This window comes from Alligator sinensis, unplaced genomic scaffold, assembly GCF_000455745.1.
Source record: "Alligator sinensis unplaced genomic scaffold, ASM45574v1 scaffold1719_1, whole genome shotgun sequence".
NCBI classification, from domain to species: Eukaryota; Metazoa; Chordata; order Crocodylia; family Alligatoridae; genus Alligator; species Alligator sinensis.
The window spans coordinates 754,973-779,376 of NW_005842507.1; the positions used below are offsets into that span (position 1 = coordinate 754,973).

At 46.9% G+C, this 24,404-nt stretch overlaps 1 protein-coding gene across 1 annotated transcript in view; it reads left to right on the forward strand.

The window, feature by feature from the left end:
* Nucleotides 1-12,344: 12,344 nt before the first annotated feature.
* Nucleotides 12,345-24,404, forward strand: part of LOC102371584 (neuroblastoma suppressor of tumorigenicity 1) — a 20,933-nt gene continuing 8,873 nt past the window's right edge. The window contains exon 1 of the mRNA XM_006031482.3: nucleotides 12,345-12,483. The gene's annotated coding sequence lies outside the window, so the exon portion shown is untranslated. The remainder of the gene's footprint in view (nucleotides 12,484-24,404) is intronic.

The following is a 24,404-nucleotide window of genomic DNA, read 5'->3' on the forward strand; positions in this document are numbered from 1 at the left end:
AACTGTTTTTTACAAGTGTGTCCCTAGCTGATGTGTTACCCAGATGTGTGGCCTAGGAGAAAACCAATAGTTTTGTGTAGCAATTAGCTTTTTTGTCTCTGCCAGTCCTGCATGAATTAAATGGTGGGGTTTGGTTGGTCCTCCCTCCCCAGAAGGATCTCTGTTTTCTTCCCCTGCTCCGTCTTTGTGTGCTAACTAACATTTATGCACAATCCTCCACGATTACCCAAGAATGCAAGAAGCGAAATTGGATGGAGCCCCTAGCTGTCCCTTCCTCATCACCCCACCCGCTTGAATCATCTGATGGCAGAAAATAAAACAAATAAACTCGCCCCTCACTCCATGGGGCAGGTGCTGAATTTGGCAAATGGGCCTAAAGTTCCAGTAGGCATCCACATGTAAAGCGTATCATGTCCAAGTGCTCTGAGAGCCCAGCTGATAGGCCACCCACGGTGAAATGCATGACAAAGCGAGATCAAAACTAAATGGGAGAATAGTTTATAGAAATTCAGCTGTGGAATCCTGTTGTCTCTCTCGTGACTGCAGGCTGTCAAGTACCATTGCCAGCTATTTTCCTCATGACAGCGAACTTTATCTCCAGCAAAGATGCTGGGTCAGTTGCCAATGCTTAATAAAAAGCATTCAGCCTGCAATCTCTTGACTGGTGGTTACAGAAGTCCTCGAGCATGGGTTTGGAGTATTTGCTGCTCACTGTAAATGGTTGTGCCCAGTTTGGACTCCATTTTATAAATCTTTTGTGCTTTCATGCGAGGAATGTTGCAAGCTCATTCATAAGCTATAGTGTGTGCCCGTTCTGGATAGCAACCATCGCTTAAAAAGGTCAGGGAGGAGTATGAACCTTTCGGTTGGATCCAACGTCTTGATTTGAGCTAACAGGCAGCAGTGAAATCCATTTGTAGATCGGAGCATGCCCAAGAAGACAGAACAGCTAACTTTCATTTCCTCAACAGGGTGGGGGAGTAATGTTAAGGGACAGCCATGATAAGCGATGCAATTGGAGTCCTGTGCTGAGACTGAATTTTGCAGAGTGCACAGAACCATAAACCCTCCCTAATCCTCAAATACAATTCTGTTAAAGTGTAAATGGAAGGCTTCTGCAGTCCGCGGTCTTTAGGGTATCACCAGGCTCTCGAACATGAAAAATGGGGGGAGTATAACTGGGACCTCAGATTCACGGGCAAGCCCTTTTCCGCTCTTGGCCTTTCTGCTAAATCTCCGAAAGAGATGCCAAGCCTGGTGGTGGATTTTGTTGAGTGGGAAACTGTGCTTTGGGGAACTAGACTGAATCTACCAACATATTTTACCGAAGTCACCAAGTAGCCACCTGATGTTAACGGTATTGTCAGTGTTGACACAAGAAAATCAGAAAACTGCAGTAAAAAAATCACCAATTTCTGCTTTTTGTAGAAATTTTCTGTCCAGCTCTACTGTCAACTTGGAGTTGGACAGGAACAGCTAGCTTACAGATGAACAGAGTAACACCCAAAGCCATTACCACCCCCTTGAGCCAAGTATACCCTAAAGCTCATTGTTTAGCTCTAATATCATAGCAAGGAGCCCTAATCATAAATTAATGTCTCCAGTGAGCTAGAAAGGAATGATAACGCACTGAATGATAATGCACTGCTACCTGGAGCACAGTAATTACTCCGACAGTGTACGCACTGTTTCTTAACAGCCCTGAGGATTTTGCATGGCTCCTTGCTATGGCTATGTCCTGCTCCTCCTTTGTGGTTTGCAGCAGTGACTTCATTGCAAACCAAATGTAATACAATCTCAAAGTTGGGCGCTAGAAAAACTAAATCCTGCTCCCAGCTCCCCCACTGACTCATTGCGTGGCTTTGGGCAAGTCACTTAATCATTCTATACCTCCACTTCGCTATCTGAAAAATGGAGATAATTATAATTTATACTGACTGAATCTCCTAGGAATGTGGGCTGCTGGGTGATGATGATCATGAAACCACAGGTTACTTTGTCTCACAAGCATTTATAAGTCTGCCCCTATGATCTCTAAGAATCAAATCCAACGTCCATTGTAGTCAGTGGAAAAATTCCCATTGATTGCTGTGTGAGTTGGATCTTGCCCTAAGTGCTTGTGGGCTAGCCTCTGTACCTGGCTATGACACTTGTAACCTCCAACAAGACCCTTAGCTTTGGCATAATTCAGTGTACTCCACAATAAAGAGGGAACCATCATGCCTACCCATCTTGCAAGGCCATCAAGGCCCAAGTCATTCATAGGCAAATCCACCTTTGTGCAATAGGCTGGCAGAAAATGTGTGCACCATTTAAAGCCTGTTGTGAGTATTAGCCATCTGCACGGGGTTGAATTTCACCTGAATGTTTGCAAAGATCTTTGGGCTGTCCCATTGGAAGGTGCTACAGAAGAACAAAGTATTATATGAGTGCCACATGCACTTTTGGGCTGTATTTTATAACCATTTTTCAACACTACATTTGACTCTGAGAGCCCCTGGATAATATAGCACTGGTGTAATAATTCATTCCCCTGCCAGCAAGAATTGGGAGATTGGGTCTCTTCTCCAATGTCATTTTTATGGCGTGCAGATACTAATGCTGCTTATTAGAATGGTGTCCGTTACAAATTACACAGGAAGGCGTGTGTCACTGGGGATGGAGGAGGGCAGAGGTTTGGAGGGGGAGGGAGGTGTTTAAACAGCAGAAACGTGGTAGTTTGTGACCTGGCTGAACAGTGATAGCACCATAACTTTACAGTCAGGGCTCTGTGGTTTGATCTGATGCTTCTTTGGGCAGTGCAGCGTAGGAGCAGTCTAAAGGGAATTTGGTGTTGCCATGATTTTTGCCTTATATCTGTTCTGAAAAAGCACAGCACCGTGGAGTCTGAGATTGGTGGCAAATCTGTGTCTTCTCTAAGGCCTGAATACCATCTCACATTTCCATTTGTCATCTGAAAGAAAATATAAAAACGACTGCTGATAAAACTTGGAGGAGGAGTAAACAATTCTTCCTTCCTGTATGTCTCCGGATCAATACTTATTGCCTTTCTGGAAGATGTCTGTTAGTCAAACTCAAGCATAAAGTGTCGGGCTTACAAGCGGAGTGACTGAGTGGAACTAATGGCTTGTAATATGCAGGAAGCCAGCTTAGGAGATCTAATAGTCCCTTCTGGCACTAAACTTTACAAATCTGCTTCCAGGGCCATTAATGTTGACTGGTTTGCTGTTGCTCCCTGTCCCGTGGTTTCATCTACCCATACAAGTCACTCCCGGCAGATGCCTTTGGCTCCCTCTGGGTCAATATGAGTTATTTCTATTCAGATGCTGACTGCTTTTCCTCCCTAAGGATATCTGTTCTTTCCCTTTGGGACTATTTTTTCTTTCCTAGCTTTCTTTGAGGGAATCTCTGATGGTGTTCTATCACAGGAATCAGCCCCAATTTTTGTTTAATTATTTCTAAAGACTGCATGCTATCCTGAAGAATCTGTCTAGGGGTATTTCATATTGTCAATAAATACATCTCTGAATGATGGGGTTCAAGGCCCAGGGCTGGAAGAAAAGGGATATTTGCAGGTCGGGACTGGAGATGCCTGGCGAGGCTGTGTGGGAAAGCTTGCATAGCTCACTCTACCACATACGGAGGAATTGGAATTTACTGTTGTTTTATGCAGAAAGAATAAAACTCTTCAATCCACAGGAACATGTTACAATAGAATAGGCTACTGAGAGGATTCAGTTCACTATCTGCTAAAATGTGAATTTTATATCCATATTAGGTAGAAATTGGGGTAGATTGGTGATAGGAAGCAGGTCATTGTGACATCTCTGAGCACAGGATGACCCAATAATATTACAGAGGCTTCTTTAATCTAGCCCATGAAATAATGTGAATGTTAACTCTTGTAATACAATGTTGAATAGTGGTTCTGATGTTTGTGGAGCGGTTGTCTCTATTTTTAAACCAATATTGTATCCAGATTAGAAACCACATTAATTCCATACTGGCAGCTGTAGAACAGAATCAGGAGTGGAAGGGCTTACAGTGAGCTGCAACAGGGCAACATGTGACAGGAACTGGCCTCTCGAACTCCACCTTTTTAATGAAGTTAGCTGATTAACCAGGCTTGCTTCAGATACACTTCAGATGAGACAGAACCTGAAAAAGCCCGGCTCCAATCATGCATAGAGATTATATGCAGTAGGAAAATATAGCAAGTTAGTTATTGTTAATGTACCGCTTGATCTTATCCCTAATGTAGAAACCTGTTAATACCATCTACATGTAGACAGGTGGCCATGGCCTATTCTGGGTGCACCAGCTCTTGTGAGATGCATAGTGTTTCTAATTTCTCTATGCTGAGTGATTATGCTAGAGAAAAGGTCCAAGTGTACATGGGAATAACTAACTTCACTGTATCTTACCAGCACAAGGAACCCCATCGTTGCTACAGATCCATCCTCTTTTGCAAAAACGTGTTACGCTAAATCTGGTCAAATCTTTTGGCATATTATATTAAATTCCCAATTGATGAAATAGTAGATTTCCAGCAGTTGGTAAAGGTCACAACTAGTCCTAATTCTATAAATCCTGCCCTCTAAAAAAAGAATAATGAGATCAACTTAAAAATAACAGAATTAATCCCCCCCCCCCCAAAAAACATGCTGCTTCTAAAATAGGAGTCATATGTTCCAAAACTTTTTCCATAACCATGAGAACTAGAAACATACTCCTTTATTCCTGTACTACAAAGTCGGAAATTCTCCTGTAATAACAGGCTTGAGAAGGTAGGTCTGTGAGGAAAGCACCCACCGTCCTAAAAGCTAATCATAAAATCATGGGAGTTATACACTATATACAGTAGCCCTGCCCTTATCTACTGTACTTTTTCTTCTTGGCTAAGTCACCAATTTCAGGCTAGTGCTAGCTGATGAAGTGGACTAGTAGTGAATGATGTGTCCCTTGCATATATGCATACTTTATTAGCTTGTACATTCAGTTAACGGTATGGAAGCTTTTCTGTGCCAGATTTTCTTCTTACTTTATGCACATTCAGTACCTAAAATGGTGGGGTCCTGGTCTTGTCCTAGGATGTCCAAGTGTGACTGTAACACAAATAATTAAGCTAATAAAATGTTTGCAAAGGTTTCTTGGGGGATGTCTTGCAGAAAAAAAGTAAGATTGTTATTAGAAGGGATTTAACCAGTCATAAGTAAGCGAAAGGAAACAGACATTTCTGATGCGGAAGACAAAGGCTTGAGCTCTGAGGAAAGAGGGCACCTGTGAGTTAATCCTAACACCCCATTCCCAGCCCCCCCGAGAGAAACTGTCCCCGTAGCTATGGATTTAATAGAAAAAAGATTCTGTGTGACCTGAGTTACTGGGAGGAAGCGGGGAGGAAGGGGCCTTGGATGCCTGGAAGCAAGAGCAAATGGGCAAGGTGGAAAATAAAGTGATTAAACACACTTGGACTTGCTCAGAGATGGGAGGGATGCATTTTTTTTAATGCTGCCCCAGGGCCCCAAAATGTGTTGGCACTGCACCACAAAGAAACCACTAATCCTAATCACCACAGGGAGGGAAAGGGGCTTTCTCTCTCTCCCTCTCCCTCTGAGTTCTTGGACCCCTGTTGAAGGAAAGGCTGATGGGATTAGAGGAAACAGCTGGCTCGAGTCTTACCCTGCGGGAGCTCACATTCTCAGCACTCAGGAAGAAAGGAGCTCCCCACTGCTGAGTCGCATTCCAGGTCATTTGCCGAGCCCAGATGTTTTCTAATGAGTTCTATGATAAATCCTTTTACTTTACCACCAAGCTCAGTCCCTGCCAGCTGGGTCTGCCCCTATACTGCTGGGTCTGCTCCTGCCAAGTTGCTCTGTCCCTATGCACCAGGACATACCCCAGTGCCGGGCAAGTCTGCCCATATGGTCCACATCCCACCAGTTGCTGCCCCCTTTGGATTAGGCTTTGCCATCTTTTGTAACCAAACAGTTTGTGCCCAGCCACCTCATTCACCAAGTTGACTCCAGTGGGTCAGGTCTTTCTACCCTGCCCAGCCAGGCCTGTCTATAAAGGGAGCTTCAATAAAAGGCTTGTATCTGTCTGTCTGATAGCTGTGAGCTGCATGATGCCATGCAATCCAAATGTTTCTGTTGGCTGAGCCTTCCCTGTAACCCTTCCTCACTTGAGTGCCTTCCCCTCTCACTAAACCAACCGTGTTGCTCAACTTGGAGTGAGCTGTGGTTCTTCTCATGGGCAGAGGAGTGCTGCGGAGCTGAGTTTTGCCCCCACCCCCTCACCCATGTGGCCTGGGGCTTATCTAAACCAATAAAACATAGGAGGGGAATCTGCTAATGGCATGGTCCACACCACGGAGGGTGAGAGCCCTCTACTCAGCACAGAGTCTCTTTCATCTCTCCTCGTCCACCTGAAGTCAGGACAGGAAATGCTACCCTGCATGACTTTTCCATCCGTTGTGTAGTTTAACCACTTCGTCTTCCAGCCCGAATCTTTTTATGCCTCCAAGTTCAGGCTCTTTTGCTAACATGTTAGAAATACCTTGAGGATTGATGTGGAACCTACACCCATTGTTGGTGCAATGCCATTGATCTCAGTAAATTCCTTGAGTCACCAAGAGGGCGCGTTGGACTATTTGCTTTGTGTTGTTGGATCCTGAAGAAAGCAGGCAACCATTGGAAGATATGGCAGGTGGCATGTCACTACTTCTTTTTTGCACGATGGGATTTTTGCTGTTGGTGCTGTCTCATAGCTACAGTGGTAAGCTGCCTTTTCCACCAACTGATATGTGGAAAAGCAACCCCTTGCAATTGTCGGTGAGGGCAGAGTTATCAGAGATAAATGCCAAATCTGTGTGAGAGAGAAGCCGAGACCCAATGTCATCATCTGATGCAATTTGTGAGTCTTTTATTGGAGTCATGGAATCATGTGAGAATCTCAGCTTCCACTCTTTAAAAATTCAATTTCTAGCTCTCACAGATGCAGAGGAAAGCATTAAACATGACCTAAAGCCTCAAAAGCCAGAAGAAAAATAAAAAAGAATCCCAAATGTATTTAGAAAAACACCCCCTTTTTTAACCCATTACTTTTTTGATGTGTGGTGGGAGGCTGCCTCATAATTTTGGATATTTCAGGATGGCAGTACTGGCATCACAGCTTTGTGGTGTCAGCAAGGATCCTTCTTTCAATTCAGGGTACTGGGGTGCCAAAGACTACAAGTTTCTAAGGACAAGGCAAGAGGGGGCCAAAGAAAGAGTAGTGATGGAGGAGAAACTATAGAGGAGACTTGCTACCTTTGAAGACTGTGTGCTGGCAGCATGTCATAATCATACTTCAACTGAGGATCTCTTCGTGGGCATTAATTAATTAGGCCTCATGGCACTCCTGGGAGATAAGTAGCTGTCTAGTCCTGTCCATTCAATCAAAGCACAAGACACAGTAATTTTCTGTATGAGGATCAGGGCCTCCTCCTCCTAGACACTGGGCAAACACATAAAAAGATATAATCTCTCCCCTGAGGAGCAGACAGGCTCAGAGAATTTAAGTGATTTGCCCAAGGTCACAAAACAAGTTAGTAACACATCTGGGAACAGAGCCTGGTGTTTTCATTCCTCCTGTCCTGCTTTAGGAACTAGCTGGCATTCCCCCTGCAGCTGCTGGTGGGAAAGGAAGGAGGCTGAGAATCACAGTGGGGTAAAATATGGAGTCTCGGAGCAAAGATGTAGGGAGAAATTGCGCTCTGTTTCACAGCAGCATGCAAAACCCTAGTTGTGTTAGTTTTTGTATATACTCATAGGGAAATGTAACATGCCCCTGCACCATGGGGCTTACATTCTTAACAGATAAAGGAAAATATACTACTAGCCCCACTTTACAGATGGGCAGCTGAGGTCAAGCAACTGAATGTCTAGGGCAGAGCCGGGATTTGGATCCACACTTCCTGGGTACTTCCCCCATAAAATCGTTCTTCCTTACAAACATAATCTTGTACCAGCCAAAACCATGAGCCTCTGCCTCCAGGAGGTGAGTACCCCACAGAATATGGCTGGGAGGTGGTGATCAAAGTACAAGTTCGTGCAGGGGGCAATGGAGACTCCTGCCACAGAGATATCTCAGAGAAGAACAATTGCTCCCCTCCTTGCCACTCCCTGCTCCCCTGACTCGCCCTCTTTGCAGCTGCCTTTTCCTAGCAGGTGTCTTCCAGAGCCCCAGCCATGGGCAGGGAGCCTTGGAATCTGCATTAAAAAACAAATAAAAGCAACAGTTTTATTTTTAACTTCTAATGAACCCTTTGAATGTTCCCGCCCACAGCTTGGAGTCCTGTCCTGACAAGCTGGGAGCCCCTGGCACTGCGGGTCTGAAACAACAGCAATGGGTGAGGGAGTGAAGCTTCTGGAGGGAGAAACGTGTGTTCCTCATAGGCTTCAGTTGCCCAGCTGTGGTGTGTCAGGGTGAGCTTTGCAAGGCGGTGACAGGATGTGCATGAACGTGTGAGTATTAGGTAAGTCTGTGCGCGCTGTATTCCCAGCCACATTGCGGCCAGGGAACAAAACAATGGGCCTAAGGAGCATAACTTCATCTGGGGGCGTGAGAACCGACGGTTGTGTCTTAGGAGCCTGTTTGTGTTTTGCTGCTCAGCATTCAAAATAATCGAAGTGGTTTGGCAGCGGAGAATATTTTAAAGGCAGGTGACAAGCTCCCAGGGGCTGGGAGTGGGAGCTGATGAGTGAAGAGCTGCAGCAGGTAAAAAACACAACAGGGTTACTCAAGTCAGTGAGCCTGATCTAATATCGATTGAAATTAGTGCAAAAACTGGCACTGAGTTCCTCCTACCGGTGTTGAGTCGGGCCCCAGATGACTGTCTCCTAATTCTGGCTTCAGCACTGAATTGCCAAGGACAGGAAAGGGAAAGGTTGAACCAAGGCCTATTCTGACCTCTTAGCAATCTGGTCTTCCTGGTAGTCACATTTTCTGCTCTGCTTTCTGTTTTTCAACCCAGATAACCTAACTTTGCCCTCCGAACATGCTAGTTTGCTGTATGTTACCTTCTTCTCAAAAACAATAGCAATTACTTGGCAAACCAAATGACACATCAGTGCACCTCACTAACAATAGCAATACAACATGGTTTACAAACACCATAGTCCAAAAAGAAAACACTTCCTTAAAGCAGTAAACGTTCCAAAATACAAAGACTCAGTAAAAACCGCACAAACTCAGACCTGCAGAATTATTCCACACAGGGCAGAGTAAGAGTAAAGAAGTTGGGGTGTCAGTGTGGTGAGATGGGCAGATTGCTGTAGATTTATGTAGGGTAGAGATGGTGTGCATGTGTGTGTGTGTGTGTGTGTGTGTGTATGTGGGGGAGAGAGAGAGAGATAGAGGAATGAGCAGGGATGTGTATATAGAAGTGATATGACTAGTGGCATGCCTTTACTTTGTCTTCCGTGGTATTGTGTTGGATGTGGTTTGATTTTAGGAGTCTTCACTTGTTTTTTTTCCTTTTGAACTAGTATTAAATCACATCTTACTGCCTGCAGTTTCATTCTTGCCAGACCATTTTGGGATTTAGAGCTATTATTTTGTGTCACCCTCTAAATTTGTGACATTTGGCAAATGTTGATTTAGGGGGACCTTTTTCCAAAGCGCCTGAAAGATTGAGTGCACTCAGGGGCTTTTGAGAATATTCCCTAAAAGAATTCAACTAGACATTATTAAATAGCATGGGTCAGAGTATGGTGCCCTAATAATACTCCAGCTGCTACAGTTCTTCCATGCAGAGTTCTTCCCATTCGTATCTTTCCATAATTGCCTCATTAGATAATTCTCCACCAGTGCTAAGACATCTTTATCAATCTGGTACTTGGCCAGCTGTGCATGTTACTTTGGCCCTGCACTAAATGACTTAGCCCAGATTTACTGCACTTCTTCTGGCTACTGAGTTAATAATATTTTTTATTAGCATCTTCTTAATGAATCTTTTCTGCTACCAACAACAGGTGAGCTGAGCGACAGTTCTCAAGATTCTTCACGTTTCCTTCACGAGAATGCCTTGCACGGTTGCAGTGTCCTAGCTGGGTGCTCTCGCCCTCTTTTACAAATACTGCGAACATGATGAGCGAGTGATTTTCATTCTTCACAATCCAAAAGATCAAATCAAAACCAACTCCATCCTCTTTTAGAGTCATTTGACTAATACCAATATTCTTGGACCTTTGAATGTGATAAAGCAGCACTCAAAAGGGCTCAAAGTTCTGCTTAACAATGAGCTAAAATTACCTCCCGTACAGAGAGCCAGCATGTAAATCCCACTTGAACCATCCAAATATGGCTTGAATGAGGCATCAGCCAGAGTTAAGCCTGCTGCTGGCCTTAGCACAAGACTGAATTTCACCTTTAATGATTAGTCAGCTGCTTCATTCCTGCCCTTATCTAGCTCATATTTTCCTTTCGTCATCTACAGGATCAACATGTTACTTCCAAGTCTTTGATGTCTCTTTTAGTTGTTTTCTGCCCGAGTCCAGTATTTTTTCAGCAAAACTCAGTAGGTGGACCAGGCAGAAATCCAACTGTCAATAAGAGAGGCTGAGTCAACGCTCACATCTAAGACTCCGATCAGAATCTCACCTCTGTTCTGGAGGAAGAAAGCAACACCCTTGCTGGCAACTAAGAGAGTAGGAGTGCACGGACACTGGTAGAGTCCAACACCTGTTGGACTAGCGGAACTGCTACTCGGTCATTAGGGAAGTAAAACAAACTGTACTTCAAGTGCTCAAGGAGTCGTAAAACTGTACTTCAAGTGCTCAAGCCATGCCAAAAATCCATGGGGAGGATCTCATGCTGTCAGTGGATGGGGTCCCTCATCGTGATGATCCCAGAGAAGACGCACATGGGGATATCCATAGTGTATCATACAGTCTATTATTCTGTCTCTGACAGTAGCTAGTACCAGCTGCCTCCAGGAGAGGTGAAATAGGCAGGCATGGGATACCCCACCCCTAGAAGGAAATTCCCGTCTAAGCCCTATCAGGTGAAAGGGTGGGTTTTGCCCTCAGGCAGAACAGCCTATTTCCCACCCAAATTTTGACTTATGTTTTTCTCTTTGTTTCTTATGTAACATCTGGATCAAGTTACCTGCTTCCTTGACACCCCTGGAGCCCTGTGCAGTGTGGTGTGCCAGTACTGCATGCCACCTGTTTGCTCCTGGGTGTTTTGCCACACTGGGGTGAGTGGTGGTGATGGAGATGAGAACAACAAAAAAAAAAGCCTCTGGATTGCAATCTGCAAGCAGAAAGGTCAGAGAAGAGTCTGTTCTCAGGGAGGAGCCAGGGGGGCAATCGGGGCATTCTCTGCAAATTAAAACCAAGGGGTCTGAGCTCAGATGGAAAGTGACAACAACAACAACAACAACACACCCTCTCCGTGTTTCTTGGAGGATCCAGAAGATCTCTCTGGCCCTGCAGCTTGGCTGCAGCTGGCCCTCCTCCAGGGTAAGTTGTAGAGGAGAGAGCGAGAGAAGCAGAAACCTCTAAGAAATTGGGCTGAGGGCACTTTAAATCTTTCTTGTCCCTGCTTGCTCATTCCTGTCTGGTACAATATAATCAGATCCTCTCGGAGTCAAGCCTCTTTCCTTACTGAGGGCAGCCTGGGAGCAAAGGGAGTGATTTCCCTGGGCAGTGCTGCTGTCTCCAGGCTCAGCCCAGCCAGGAGGGGACAGAGTGGAGCCGCCTTCCCTGGCTGCCTGCACTGCTGTGCGCGGGGCTGGGGGCATTTCTCGGCGGGGAGGCAGAAGATGCATTGGAGGGGCTGCATTCTTGTAGTCCCCGGCTGAGCTTCCTAATGACTTTCTCCGTGTCCTTTTCTCTCTCGTGTCCTGTTGTGGGTTGGGACTGCTGCAGCCGCCACAGCCCAGCTTGTCTCCTCCGTTCCCTTGCACTGGGGTGAACCGGGACTCCTCCGATTGTTTTGTGCCGGATTGCTTTCGGATGCCCTTCCTCTCCTCCTGCCTCGGCTAGCGCATCGGGAACTTGTGTCTGGGAGGCTTGGCCCCTTTGGCTTTGTGCTGGGTCCCAGCCGGTCTCAGAAGCAGTTGCCCTTCGTTTTGCTCCTTTTCTACCTGTTGCCTGGTGCGTTTGGACGTGTGCGCCTCTGGGTTTGGAGGCATCTGCCCCTTCCCTCTGCTCCGGGATGCTGCTGCTACTGGGGATGAAGATGTTGTAAACTCCTGGAGGGGCCGATCGCTTTCCCCCACCCTTGATTGCCCTATTTGGAGAGGATACAGATCTGACGTTGGAGCTCCGCTTGCTCTTGTTTTCTCCTTTCTCCTCGGAGCCGGGTTGCTTTTCAGTGCCTGGTTCGCTGAGATCATTGTCAGCCTCTGTCCCTGGGAGTGATCCGCATCGATCTGCTGGCTTCCCTTGGATCTGCTGGCTAAACACCTTATGGGATTTTCCTTCCATCTACTTCAGGGTAAGTAACTCCCCCCGCTCCCCGGCACCCAGGACACAAAGCACTTTTCATGCACACGCAGTTGCAAACTTCAGAGCATTGTTGTAAAGCTTTTCTTCTTTTCTTTTTCTTTTTTTCTGCTGAGTTAAATAACAATTAAAAAAAAAAACCCACCACAAACCTGCTTTTCTTTCTTCCTGATTTATCAAGACCAGATTTTTGCTTCTCTCTTCCCACCCCTCCACCCCTTCCCCAAAGTGATTGATGGCTTGAAGGATGAGAAATCGCCACAAACAGAAATCAGTTACAGATGAGGCAGACTTCAGGGGTAGGCTTTGGAGTCATTAAAACATTTCCACCGCTACCCTGCTTCCCCCACTCCCCAAAAAGAAAATCACCCCACCTTTTAAAACCCATTCAGGAGCACTTTTATTCTGTATCTCTTGCCATTTTGGATGGCTAGCAGATTTTTTTGATGGATTTCTATTTCATTTCATACGTCTGAGCCAGAAGGAAATATTTAATCAAGAGAATTAAAATGTATTGATTAAATTGGGGTGTGAGGAAAAAAATGTTTTAGTTCGGACAAGCTAATGAATGGAAATCTTCCTGGTGGCAAAGGAAGGAGCATAGTTATCAGTGTAATACACATGCATTGTTCCTTTGTTCATCAGGAATATTGTTCTTCTGATAAACACGTGCATATTCTCGACGATGTTCTGAATATTTCTTTTACTGAGATATTACTCGTACATTTACAAAGGAATGTGTGTTATACATATACCTATGTCCTGCATTACAGATTAATAATAATACTGCCAATAATGTTTCATATTTTGTAGATGCCTTCAAAGCAGCCATAGTAAAATGAGTCGTGACTGACATAATTTGCACATTTTCTATGATGACACTCCTATCGCAATCTTTAAGGATATCTTGTGAGAACAAAATTTGCTGTGACTCCTTTTCATGCCATCCTTTTCACGCCAGCTGATTCAAACAGCCCCTTACACTTTAACATGTCTGCTAATATTTATCTGACAAGAATGTAATCTGCATAAACACAGAAAGGCCCCGATTCTCGCAAACGCTCAGTCATACATGCAACTTCTGATTATTGACATTGATGGGATTACCGCTATGGGGCCACGTATGCTAACTGTTCACAGGATTGGGGCCATGTATTTTTATTGTATAGATTCTGTGTGTGAAATCCTGGCCCCGTGGAAGCCAGCAGTGGAGTTCCCAGCTTTGTCGAGGGAAGCTAGGTTTCACCTTTGACGGTTAGACAAAGGACTCTACATAATATTTGGAATTTGCAACCAACTACATTGTGTGCAGGCTTTTTTCTTTTTTTAAACTGCAGTTTCCCTTCTTAAATAGAGAGTTCTCCCCCAAATCGAAAATAGCTTCAGCCTGGCAAATGGAACTAAGTAAATCTCATGTGCTTGCAAACCCACCAAGGAGGGACAGAAATCAAAGCTTGGTCTCCTTGTGGTGGTTCCAGTTTGGGAGTTGTGGGGGGTCCATTGCAATAGTGGGGCTATTCTTCCTACTGGCCCAAACCTGTTTTTGCTGTGAAATCAAAGTCCCACAGAAGCTGATGGGAATCTCGGGTTCACAAGGAATGCAGGATTGGGCCCCAAGCCATATTTCTTTTTAAGTGGAGTTTGCCTACAGTGTAGACTGCCATGAGGATGACTTGTGTAGGCACAGCCAGGCTAGCTGTGGACAACTGAGCTTGAGGTAGCCCTTCAGCCACATTAGTATCATGCTCAGCACAGAGTGCAAAACCTGCCGGAGAAGGGCTCAAACTTCTTCAAGGAGGAGCCTGCAATGAACTCTTGTGCTACCACAGCTGCAGCTCTAGAGCATATTTATCTGATCCTGTAATCTGGGAGAAATGTATCTGAACCACAATGGCAGGATCAGGCCTCAAGACAGTTTCTGGTAAAAATTAAAAAATACCGATTGGGCAGATGCCTGCTAAATTACCCAGGAAATCCCATAGAAGTGTTGTGGGCTTCAGCACCCCTGCCACATACCTTCATAATCAGGATTAGTGATATTTCCATTAATACTAAATCGTTGGTCATGCTAGTGCTGCAGCTTGGTCAGTGTTGCCAACATTTCCCAGAGATGAACAGACTGGTTCACTTCTCCCAAAAGATGGAGAATGAAATCCTGACCCACTGAAGTCAATGGAAGTTTTGTCAGCAGCACCCCAAAATAGTTGTGAAGGGATAGGGCTAAGATAAAGATTTACTGAATGGGTTAGGCCTTCGGCCCCAGATGGTTTCTTCAGCCAACTCAAACCTGCTTCTGAGGACACCTGTTGTTCTGTATTAGCTGTGGAAGTGTATCTGCTTGCTGGATCATCCTTGTCCCTTTGTGTGAGGTCTGTCATCAATGAGCAATGCAGATAGGGGCACATCTGTGATTTGCCTGAGAAGCAACCCCCATCTCTGACTTAAGACTGTATTTTCAATCATGAATCCCAGTGTGATCATTTGTTAAAAATGGGTGGTGTACAGTTCCAGTAAGATTTGGTTTGATGGTGGACGTGTTGTGCTTGCTGGTTTCCGATAGCAGTTACACCCATGTAAACGTGCAGTAATTCACAGCACTGTGAACGTGAGCAAAACTGGACCTGCTAGGAGTAGACATCCTTGCTGTTTCTGTATGGAAATGTCTGATGTCCTGTTAGAAATCAAACTCTAGAGTAAAAGCAATCCATCTTGGGACTGCTCCTGAAGATGGTTGGGATTTTACCCTGATCCTCTTGAAAGGTACTGCTGGTATGGCACTGGGGGGAGGGCCTGTGCCTTTGGTAAGGGTGATATGAGGCAAAACACAACCACGGGATGCAACTGTATCAGCATCGCGCTGAGGCAGGTGCTTTGTAAAGATATAATAGGGGAATTAATTGATGGACTGTTAATGAACAGGCCCTGAATTAAGGAGTCAAGGGGGGAAGGAAAAGACCCTTTCAGCCCTTCCAGTTGGACCAGAAGAAACTTGGTGCCTGGAATGGCCAGTGGATTCAGAGCTCTGCAGTTTATTCACTCGCATGTGCAGAGAGCTTTGAGATCCTCAGATGAAGGGTGCAAACTGTTACGGGATTTGAAAAGGTTTCAATGTCATATCCGAGTTCCCCTCTGCTGCTTTAGCAATCCCAGCCATTACCATGAACACCAGGCCAGCTCGAAACACAGTGTCAGCGTCATCCCTCCACTTTCACTTTGCTGCAATTAGTATTTCGTATGGCTGGTTGGCAGAAACGAGAATGTGGGAAGGTGTTAACTTTGGTTCATGCTTATAAGTGTATATGTGTGTGTTAGGCCTTGCCATGCTGGGACTGAAATGGTGCATTTACAGCTGCGTTTAAAAAATGTTGCTTATGTGCTTCCTCATATGGACAGGATTTCAGACCCAGGACTTTTCGAGCCAAACCTTTTGGTATAGACTAAACCTCTCTGTCTAGCCTTTATAGCATACGCCCAAGTGCCTGTCCACACTGCTAGGGAATCCTAGCGCTATGGAGCAGCCGCTGCTCCGAACAGCCATTCTTGCTAGTGGAGTGGTGAACACAGTCATAGGTACGTATTCTGTGTACTCAGCTCAAATCGTCTTCTTGCTGCCATCAAAATCAATGACAACACTCCTATTCAAGTTGATATTGTGTCGCAGGCTCATAGAGATTACTGATTTTGATCATGTTCAATTGAAAAGAAACTGAGAAACTAAAATGAGTTATAACTTATTTGTATTAAGTGCAAACTGGATATGTCATCCCCACTGCCTTGCAGGCTGTTTGCTTATTCCCTTTCCAGCATTTCTCTCTTAGGACCAGATCTCAAGCCTATCCAAGACGATGGGAGTGTTTCCAATGGGTTTATGAGCTGTTTTCTGCAGATGCATTACATTAGTTTGTCAAGTGCTTGGTATATGGAACGGATGCCAGATTTCCAAAGGAGTCGAGCACCCTAAGTACTGGGCTCTTTTGAAAACTGGGCCAACCGGCAGGTCCAGAGCCTTCGAGAAAATTCTTCCCGGACTGCACAATTTTCCTTTGTATCGGCGTTATTTTTCTCAACCTCCCAAGCATAACTGGTTGGAAATTAAGGAAGCTTGAAAGAGGACAGTGTTTAACTGTTTTCTGAATTCCCAAGGATCACAAACACCCAGCCACCGTGGTTCAACCCCCATCTTAGTTCAAAAAGATTATTTTGGGGTTCTTTTTTTTTTTTAAAGAAATTTTCCTTGTTAGTTCTTTTTAAATAGTATTAGTATTTAACTTTCTTCCAAATTTTTGCAGCTCAGTAGAGCAAAATCAAAGCTCCCAGCTCAAATGAGCTTCCTACACTGGGTTGAGCACTTGTCTCTCTAAGAATTACTTCAAGGCATTTCCGCGCATACATCACTCCCTTTCCTCTTCCCCCTCTATTTTATCATAGCATTTATCAAGTGAATTTGGGAGTTTGCAAAAACACCTGGAGGAACCAAAAGTGTTGGCTTCCTAAACAAAGCTTTGCAGTTTGCATTTTGTTTGCCAAAGTTAAAACGATGAAAAGTTTTGGTCGGAAGCAGCTTTTTAAAATAAAATGGATTTTTTTTTTTTTGCAAGTCATTTCCACGGTTTTTCTTTCTTTCTTTCAATGTTCGGAGAGGATTAGGAAATCTTTTTAATTTGGTCTTGTTGCAATTCAAACTGTGTCATGCTTCAAAAAGCATAAAATTTGGTCTCAGTCTGGCAGGTGAAGTCCATCAGGATGATTTGATTTGGCATTTGTGAAGTGGAGCTCCCTGGAATAGCCAGGACCCAGTGCAAGCGTAAAGCTCTTTGCTTAAGAAGACCCACGCTCACGACTTTTCTGCAATATGAACACGTCCCTTCAACAGGGTAACGAGCCAGGGCTTTTTTTCAGAACGGGGTTTGCTTGTCTTGATACGCCGCTGTAAGCGCTTGCATTTTTCAAGCCACTTGGCCCATCGGACGCTGAATTCTTTCGAGACGCGGGTTGTAAGCATCGCCGTCGGACGCCTGGGCGTTGAGCGAGCCTGAAAATCGACACCCTAAATACAGCGATCGAAAGGGGAGCCGAACTCTTGTGAAAATCTGGTCTCAAATATGAGGATCGAGAACCTGGTGCTGGGCAATGTGGGACGATCCCCCCCTTCAGAGGCGAGGCTGCTTCACTTTTCCCGTGTGCTATACTAAAACATAGCTTGCCAAAAAATCGCTTAACAAAAAATCTGGTGCTGCTTTTGTTGCTGATTTTCCTTGCTGATATTTAACGGGTTCCTATTTAAAAAAAACCCAAAAAATGACAGGAAAACCCCTCCTGTCGCTGGACAATGCTTGGCTCGGGGATGGGGAGAGCGGGTGTGGTTGGGTGAAGTGTTTTGCGTCTTTTAAAAGCGTCCGAACAACCAAAGTATGGAATTTAATTTAAAACAATGAGCGGGGCAGGGGAGGTGTATGCGCCGCCTCCAGGCTTGGGCCTGCGAGTCTTGACTCCTGTTCACATCAATGGAGTCCCTCATGCCCGCGAAGGAGGGATCAGACTTCGGTTTATGCTGGAAGCCGCCGGCCCGTGCCCTGAGCTGCGGAGCGATCGGTTCCTGAAATCAGTGGGAGCTGCAGGTCCCACTCGGCGCCGTCCATGAGGAGATGCCACATGGCCCGCGTGGGCGGATTTTGGAGCCGAGCCGCCCACGTTCCCGTTCTGCTTTGTGTCGCGCTCCCGTCTCGGGCAGCTCCTCAGCCTCATGCCACGTCCCGGTGGCCTCACCACGCTGCCCTGGGGATGGCTCCATTGAGGAGCTGCCTCCATGGCTCTGCGTGAGGGAGGCCAGGGAAAGGCCCCGTCATGGCAGAGGCAGATGGAGCACGAAGAAGGCTGTTGCGTGTGTCCGGCTGGCTTTCCCGAGCAGCTTTCCCCTCATGACTACCCCTTCCCGCACCGGTGCACGTGTGTGAGGACGTTCCTCATGCACTGCCCGCCGCCTCACGTCATCCTCGAGGCAAAATGGTGGGAACCCCAGCATCTGCCCTTCAGGGCCTGCTTGCCTCCTCTAGATATGCTGCTGCTCGAGAGAAGCGAGAAGAGGGGCACCCATGTTGGCTGTACCCCTCCTCACACACGCACACATGGAGGGTGGCCATCTTAGAGGGCAGTCCGGTTGTCCTCTGTTCATACGAAACCTGACGCCTTGATGTCCTCTGTTTTTTCTCTTGAAGAGAAAAAGGTGTTTTTCACGAGAAAAATAGAGGACAGAAAGGCGTCGGGGTTTTGTTTCAATAGAGGACAACCAAACTGTCCTCTAAGATGGCTGCCCTCCACGTGTGCATGTGTGAGGAGGGGTGCGGCCAACATGGCCGCCCCTCTTCTCGCTCCTCTTGAGCAGCAGCGTATCTAGAGGAGGCGAGCAGGCCCTGAAGGGCAGCTGCTGGGGTTCCCGCCATTTTGCCTCAAGGATGACGCGTGAGGAGATGAGACTCACCAGCCCTGGGCGCCAAAACCTCCAGTCAGACTCTGCTCCTGGGTGTGGAGGGGAGCCGTCCCCTTCAGCAGGCAGAGCAGAGACCCTCATGTACCCCCTTCCCTTTAAAGACTGGCCTCCTGAGCGCCCGAACCCAGCATGGCTGGCCCTTCTGGGGCACCCTATGCCTGCGGGCTTTTTAAGCCCTAATGCCTCTGGCCTTTCCATAACCGCGTGAGGTACAGTCACCTCATGAGGCCCATTCTAGAGACAAGGAAACTGAGGTGATTTTACAGAGAGGCGAAGTGATTTCCTCAAGGTTACCCAGGGATTCAGTGGCAGAGTGAGGAGCCATGTTGGTCTGTGAGGGGAAGCGTCTCACGGCCTCATCCTCCCTCGAAAACAGCCCTCGCCGCTCCAGCGGCTAATCCTAGGCAGTAGCCACCATGACAGCCCTGGTTGAATCTGGACTGGGGAGCCACGGGGTTTACATGACGCCGCGGTCCTTGTCTATACAGCTTAATCCAGCGGTCCTGGCGGTTTGGTGTAGACGCACCTCAGGAGCTCCAGATGAGCGCTGGCCAGAACGTCATTTTTGGGGGCGATTTTCAGACATAAAACGTTTTCCTTTCTAGGTTGGGGGTAGAGGCTCCTTCCCAGCAGTCACAGCCCTCACTCGGCAGGTTAGAAATCCAGATCCCGGGTCTGCCCGATTCGTACCCTAGCGCTAGACGGGGCTCTCCCAATCTGTCCCCATATATAAAGTAAATACTAGCAGGAGCAGGGATTTAGACCCAGGTCTCCCATTTGCCGTGGCCACGGATCATCCGCTTATTCGGAGGCTCTCGCTTTCTCCCTGGTTTTGGTGGGTCGCTTCGTCTTTCCTCGCGTGTAAAATGGGAGCAGTGCTTTTTTCCCCCCTGCCTCGCTTATGGGCTGTGAATCTGAATGAAGAAATGCTGAGAGAGCGCATCAAAAGCCCAGGGCCGGGTGTGCGTGTGCACACGCATGTGTATGTGTGCGTGCACGTGCACATGCGCGGACGCCTGCACCGCAGCATCCCAGACTTCGGCGGACCGCCAAACCGCAACGCTTAATTCAGCCCCGTGCCTGCACGCGCACGTGTGGCCTCATTCGCAGCTTAGCCGGTGTCTGCGCTTGTATATATTTGGCCAAATCGCAAGATCCCGAGTAACAAAAATATACATAAATACATTCTCAATTAAGCTTCCCTGTGAAACATACCTCTGCCCACCTGCGTGGTTGTCTTGTGCTTTGGTGTAAAAGTCCCTTTGGAAAAAGGGAGTAAAAAGTGATTAGGTCCTTTTTTTTTATTTTTGCACAAGTGTTTGGTTTCCAGATGGCTGGGAACAGCTGCAGGCCGGTTGGTGGGAATGCAGTCACGGAGGTAATTCAACCGCCCGGCCGTCCTCCAGCTGAGGCTGCAGCCCTGTTTTGTCCCACGTGGCAAGGGACGGTGGAGGGGGGCTCCTTAGGGCAGGGGCTCCCAGCTCGCCTGGGGATCTTGCAAGGGTTTCAGGGTAGCCATAGGCTGTAGGATGGGAAGGGAGGAACACCATGGCCCTGACTTTCTGCTCTGAAGGTACTGCTGCTTGAAGCACGAGTTAGTTTGGCTCCATGCCTTCAGGTCCTCAGCAAGAAGAATTTGGGTTTGGATGTTGCCAGTTTGACTCTTGCCTCCGGTGTAAGGATGAGTAAAAGAACAGCATGGAGGACACTTGCCAGGTATCACCCTTGCACTGCCTGTGCCCACCTAGAGCTGCTGGTTGGGGTCCCCACATTGTCACAGCCGCTCTCCAGGTGTAACTTTAGGGGGTCAAGTTATCATTGCTTCCAAAAATGCCAGAGAAGCTCAGATGCACAATATTCCCTGCCTCCATGGCTCTTTTCTATGGTGTGTCTAGCTCCAAACCAGAGATGGGTGATGGGAACCTGTCCTTCGTTCTCTCACCTGTATGCCAACCACTGAACCATGCTTAGCCTGAAATGGAGAGACACAGAGGCAACCAGACTAAGGCCCATCTACACTATGCCACACTACTGGACAGTGCTTTAGCTGGATGTCCGAGCAGATGTGCACTGCTTTACTGCGCTCTCTTGATGTGGATGGGTTTGTAGAGCAGACCTACATTGTATTAATCCTCTTCTTGAGGGCTCAGTTTTCAAAGCTGAGCCCTCAGATGCCACAGGAAACATCCAAGTCTTAACATGAGCCCTGAAATGCTGAACTGGGATCAGGGGCCGTAATTAGCTGCCAGCAGGCATTTCATTGAGCAGAGAAGGAACGGGCTGACAGCTAGTGCAGAAGACCGGGAGTCAGAAATTCTGGGTCCTTTTCCCAGCTTTGCCATTGTTGCAGCCCCGGGTGGCTTTGCTCAAGGCATCTAGGCCAGCTTTTCATAAGCATCCATGCAAAAGAGCATGCCCGCAGGTCTCCCAGCTTGTGCATGTGCTTTCAAAATCACGGACCTTCCCAAATCTGTGCCTCAATGTCCCCATATGTAGAATGACTTTACCTGGGAAGGGGGTGTGCAGCTGAGTTCAGGTGTGTAAAGTGCATTGAGGTCATCCAGGGGAAGCTTCTGTCACACGGTTGCATATTGGATGAAAGCAAATGCCAGTCTCCCACATACATAGCGGCTAAGGCCAATTTTTTCAAAAGAGGCTTTAGGTGCATCATTTTGGGGGGTCTTGGATAAAAGACCAGATTTTCAGAGGCGCTGAGCTCCTGCATTTCCCACTGACTCCAGCTCAGTAGTGGGTGCTGAAGAACTCTGCTAACTTGGCTCAAACTGGGCACTCAAAATCATTTCTGAAAGTTTTGGCTCGTGTATTTGTTACAACATCTGTAATCAGCCGTTGCTCTGTGGTAATCATCAGGAAAATATCTTAAACCCATATTTAGGAGCTTTCATTATAAAGCATCCCTGCTTCCCACAAAGTATTCAGCTTTGCTGTCTGCACAAAAAAACAAACATCCCCTGGAATCAGATGCAAAAAAGGAAGTAAATACAGGGATGGGATGGGGTGGAAAGTTAATGGAAAAAAAAAATCTAACAGTGTTTGGCCCATTTCTGCAGCTCTAGCTTCCACATACATTCAGATTCAGTTGCTTATAACTGTAATTCCCCTTTTGTTTGGGTTACTGTTTTCTTAGAAGTGATTTGATGTTACCTACAGACATTGGTTAGTGCACTGAGCAATCCCAGGTCTCCAGGGAGGTGGAGGTGGAGAGCCAGAGATAAGCTTTCCCCAGTCCTGTCTGTTCTAATTGGGAATTTTTCTCCCATCTGGAGGTAGTAGCATCCCGTTTGTTCAGACTTGTCACATGTATGGGACTAGAGCACTGCACTACCGTGCATTGAGAGGGTCAGTGAGGCCAGGCTGCAGAGAGTCTTCCCCAAATGTAGGATTGCTCCTGGGGCAACAGCAGCACTTCCACACAACAAGTCCTCTCCGTTGCCTGGCCATGGCTTGGGACCCCATTCCTCTCACATGGAGGTTGCAGTATGGGCAAGGAGCCTTGTTCCTCCTTTTACTCTCTTCCCAGCCATCACAGTCAAGCATTAAAGGACCACAAATGGGGAGGGGAGGGAGAGATGGATTCATGAGAGCACTGGCTGGAGCTAAACACCCACTGAAACAAAGAGGAGCTGTTGAAATGTTACCAGTGAGAAACTGGAGCTGGGAAGGAGTGCTTCCATAAGGTGATATGGTGCTGCTGCACTATTCACCCACTGGGATCCCCCATACTAAATCCTCGGGCTCCCTGGCTCATCTGTCAACGTGCTTCTCTTTCTTTCCTATGTCAGTGTACTCTTTTTGCACTGACTGCATGGTCACTGGAAGGTTATCCACCTCCACTAAGTTTCTTAGCTTGGAAGAAGTGCTCAGTATATACAGCTTGAGGTCAGGCTTCACAAAGAGTGGCAATACTGTTATGGGACAATCAGGAATAAAACCCGTGTCCAGTCCCTTTGTCATGGTAATGCAGCTGCGATTGTGCCCAGGGGGTGCTTGAGGTTTAGGAAGTGCCGGAATCAGCCTCCGCTTCATTTGACTTCCCTTTCTCCTCTCTGGGAAAGGATTAGGGAGCTGGGTTGTAATTAAGGAGGTGTAGCTCTATCTGTGCAGTGTTAAACAACCCCACAGCTTGGTTTGGTTGGTGAAACTCAGTGGAGACCAAATGGACTGCCTAATGTAGCATCTCCCTGTTCCAGATCACTCCCTGAATTCTTCTCCAGCATGGGCCTGCTTTGGACCCTGCTGGGCCCCACATAACTCTGCTAACTGCAGACAGAGTTGCTCATTTGTGATCAAAGGAGTGAAATCAGTGTCTGGCTCAAAGGAGGAGAAGAGTACCGCACTGGAGGACTGCCTCGCCGAATGGGTTGCAAAGGAAGGAGAGAGTCCATGGGAGAATCTGAGCTTGTGGTGCCCTGCTGAGAGCAAGAGAGGAAGGAAAGGGGGAAACCTTTGCAGCCTGATATCTCTGCCAGAACAGACCTGAACTTTCTGCTTGAGGAAGCTTGAGTAGGGGGAAAAAATGTACCCCTGCGTGGAGAGGAGAAAGAATCCCGTATGTGCAGGGAAGCGCTCTCTGGAAGATGAGGGCTGGGGTCAGCGCCGCTACAAACACACTTGTTCCTCTGGGGGATGAAACGTGTAATTTAGCTTGTCATGGAGGAATGTGCTCAATGTCTTTATTTAATAAGAAGGTTGTTAACCTGCTGGGGTGCCTTCTCTTCCTTTCTCTCTCCCCCTCCCAGCCCAGGGTAAGAAGGAACACGGTGCTTTTGTCTCCTACCCTGTGGTTGCTGTTGGATGAATGGATTTAGTAGCAGCTCTGTTCACATGACTGGTTTGAACTGTACCAGATACAGACATGACACAACTACATACCAGGCTGGTTTTCAGCCCCAGTTCTGGTCCCTAGCTCACAGAATATTTTCCTGCACACTGAAATAAGGCCTAGTCCTAATTGCATGGGGCCTGGGGCCTCTGATGCATGTTTGATCAATTCAAACACTGTGCAAACACTTCTTGTTAAAAGGCTAAGCACTTGGTGCCATTACTGTAAAATCGATGGGACTGGCAGGTACTCAGCACCTTGCAGGATGGACACATGGATTTGAGCAGAGAGTGGAGCACACGTGTCAAATTTTCCGAAGAGAATTCTCCTGCTCCTTGACTAGCCCTCTCCAAACAGGACTGGTCCACGTGCTGCTGGAAGCCCTGATTAAGAAAGCATCTCCATTCAAGACAGGGCAGGAAATAAGCACATGTTAAAGTGATTCCTGGGCCAGGGTCTGTGCCTCAGGTGATCATGGACCCCATTTGCCTTGCACTCACGAGTGAGACAGGAACCCAGGTGGTGTTGAATGACCTTTAACAACTGTAGTGATGGTGTCAGCACACTAGGTTCTGATCTGCAG